The sequence below is a fragment of the Brassica oleracea genome, chromosome C2 (assembly GCF_000695525.1).
Source record: "Brassica oleracea var. oleracea cultivar TO1000 chromosome C2, BOL, whole genome shotgun sequence".
Taxonomy (NCBI): Eukaryota; Viridiplantae; Streptophyta; class Magnoliopsida; order Brassicales; family Brassicaceae; genus Brassica; species Brassica oleracea.
This window is the reverse complement of record NC_027749.1, coordinates 15,459,009-15,462,384: the sequence shown is the minus strand read 5'-3', so window position 1 is coordinate 15,462,384 and position 3,376 is coordinate 15,459,009. Positions and strand designations below refer to the sequence as shown.

General features: G+C 38.5%; 1 long non-coding RNA gene across 1 annotated transcript; it reads right to left on the bottom strand.

Moving 5' to 3' along the window:
* Positions 1–813, bottom strand: LOC106327365. The gene is made up of 3 exons (XR_001267434.1): positions 366–813; positions 159–252; positions 1–88 (listed from the first exon to the last, which is right to left on the bottom strand). It is a non-coding gene; the product is annotated as an uncharacterized LOC106327365 (long non-coding RNA).
* Between the last annotated feature and the right edge of the window lie 2,563 nt (positions 814–3,376).

Genomic DNA, 3,376 nt, shown 5'->3' with positions numbered 1-3,376 from the left:
GGTGAATTCATATTAAACTTCTCAAGAAATATCTTTAATCTTCTTCTGCCGCCGCAACCAACTTGAGGGCAATCATTTAGCAAGCACACTTGTAAACAAAATTTGGATTCAATAAGGTTTAGATCATTGAAACCAGCTCTTAAAAACTTAAAACTTACCAAGCATTAGATCTTTCTCCTTAGCTTCTGTGTAACTTTTTCTTAGCAGGTGCAGACATGGCAAAATCTGTTGAGTATTACTCTTGACAATTTACTGCAAACAAAATAAGCTACCATCATAATCATTCAATCACTCACTCATAAAAATACTTATCTCTTTTGACCAAAAAAAAATACTTATCTCTTATGTTATGATCAACAACAAACCTGCCACGATCGCAATCATCTCTGTCCCCTACTTCATCGCCGCCAGATAGATTCACAACCAATATCACTCCCTCCGGCGTTCTCTCTTCTCTTCTCCTCTACCTCACCTTCTTTACATCCCAGCAAATCCTCCGTCTCTGAATTTGTCGCTGGCGTAAATTAAAATCCTCTCAGATTCTTTTGGATCTCAACAACTGAATCCTTCAATCGATTACTAATTGAAAATGAGAGTAAACGATGAATAAGTGGAGAAGTGATGTTGCCTTTGATAAACCCACCACCAACGTAGCACATAAATATAAACCCACCACCAATGTAGCACATAAATACAATCAGAGACTACACTACTCCAAAGCCCAATGCCGTTACGGTGGTTGGAGACTTTAGGAGACGGAGAGTGAGGGAGGAGGAGCCGAGTGCTGGTGTGGTCGTGTTTAGAAGAGAGCCCACAAAACAAACAAACTTAAAAAGCCCAAATAAAAAGAAGGATTGCATAAAGTAAAAGAGTTGGACACGTGGAGTGTTTTGCTCCTGTGTGACTGCTGATGTGGATGAATGTGGACAGACTAAAATCTATTTTATTGTAATAGATAGATAGATAATACAAAACAACCCTTATACACTTATTCACCTATGCTATCTAGTAGTTTAGATATTGTGTCAGAGACTATCAGAAATCAACCTCTACTACACACCATGTAATTAACTATACTATTATCCTAGTAAAGACTTCTACTGTGAATGAAAAGTCGTCATTTACAGTGTATAGTTCCTTTTTTTTTTTGCATCTGGATGAGGTTGAGTTTCTGTAAAATACAGCGACTCAACCACCACCACCTTCTAGTTACAAAAACCAGTTTTTTCGTATGTCCCCTTTACATCATACCTACAAACTGAATTAGAATCACTCTCCTCCTCTTTTGATCTATTGTAAACCAGATTTTTTTTCTCAGCTCCTATCTCCTCGATGAACTCTTTTCCTCTTTCTTATTCATGATCCCAATAGATCCATTTCATTAACATCTCCTATTTTAGAAAAATCTTTTTTTTTTCCGGGTCTTTTCAATACACAAAATTCACTAAAACCAGGATTTTGGATCTAAATAAAGTTTGTGTTGTGAAACTAGAGAATAGAATCTATATATTTCTTATTCTTCAGAAACATAAGAAGCCCTTTATATATAGGAAATTACACCGTCATAGAATAATGGAAAGACTAGAATATGGAAATACAAATATGGAAAGAGTACAAATCATAAACCAATAAGGAAAAAAGAAACTAGGGTATGTCTCTCTCTCTAGCCGCCGGCTCTCTCTAGGGCGCGATCGTCTCTCTCTCTCTCTAAGTATGGGCCGGTTATGGACCGGCACTACAAGAAAACATCAAGGATTCTGAGGGAAAAAATCGTCGGAATATCGTTATTCCGACGAAATTCCGACGAAACACGCCGTCGGAAATAATTCATCGGAATTTCTTTTTTCCTCGGAAATCCCTCAGAATTTTCTTCCGAGGAAATAAATTTCCGAGGAAATTCCGAGGATCCCTTGTTTGTCGGAAAAGTCCTCGGAATATACCGAGGTAGAACTTCGTCGGGATAATTCCTCGGAAGTTCATCGATCGATGCGTGTTTGGACATATATACATCGATCGATAAGAGTATACCGACGGACTTTTTCCTCGTTTTATTCTGAGGAACTGTTCCCTCGGTATATTCCGAGGGATCCGTTCCTCGGAATTTTCCGAGGGAGCTGTCCCTCGGAAAATTCCGAGGGAAATGTCCTTCGCTATATTTTTTAAAAAAAAGGATCGATCGATGCATTTTTGTTCAAAGACGCATCGATTGATCTAGTGAAAAAATATAATTAATTTCCTCGGAATGTAAAAAATATTAATTTTTTTGAAAAAATAAAATTTCTGAAATTTAAATTCGAAAATATGAAATTAAAAGTAAAATTGAAATCATATTAATTAATATTCAAAGTTTCACAAATAAAAATAAAACATTCCGAGATTGGGTGGAAAAAAAACTACGGGTCTGGCACGTCCGGGAACACCTCGTTCGGGTACATCCTCTGCATCATCTCCATCATTTGCTAGTTCAGCCTCCTCTGTGCCTCATAGCCCGCCTGTTGAGCCGCCATCTGGGTCTCCAACAAAGATATTCGATCATCTTTGTCCTTCAACTGAGCCGTAAGTACTTCTGGATCAACAAAGGGCGGTGGTGCAGAAGAAGGAGGAACCGACCGGGTGCGACGACCCAAACCGACCAAACGTCCCTTCTTCTCTGGAATCGACTGAATAGAAAAAAGCCAAATTTAGAAATTTGAAACAAGAAAAAAATGAATTGAACTTAAAAAAAAAAGAACTTACGGATTCAACGATTTCGTTGATTCGAAACCGGGACAAGTTGGTCGAAGCCGTCGAAGCGTCATCCTCGGTTTGAAGCTGAGACACTTCGTCCTGCACCTGAGTTTGGACCAGGGTGACCACTTCCCTCACAAGACCGTCATCAATCTGGCCGGTCTTCTTGTTGGTATACGCCATCCTCATTAGGGCGAGATCATCAACCGGCTCGCCATCATTTTCTTCCGATTTGAACAATTTTGGGCTCCATTCCACTTGATTTTTCGAGCTCTACCTGATTCCTACACTCGTCTTCACCCTAAGACAGGTATACTCCGCGAATCTCCACATTCTGAAATCGTGTTCTTGAGCAATTTTTTGGGTTTTGTGAATTTCTTATTTCCGTGTTGATTCCTTGATCAAATATGCATGAAACAGATGTTTAAACATGGAATAGAACACAATTGTCTGTGATCAACGAGTTTGGAACATGATTTGAGATGATTTAGGGATAGAGAATTTTTTTCAATTTCGTTTTTTTTTATCACAACTCGATTTTGCTTTTCATTTTCATGTTCAGCTTTGCCTTCTTAATTGATTATAACCATGTTGAGAGCAATGATTCTATTTTGTAGAGAATGAAGCGCACGAAAACATCAGCAAAGAA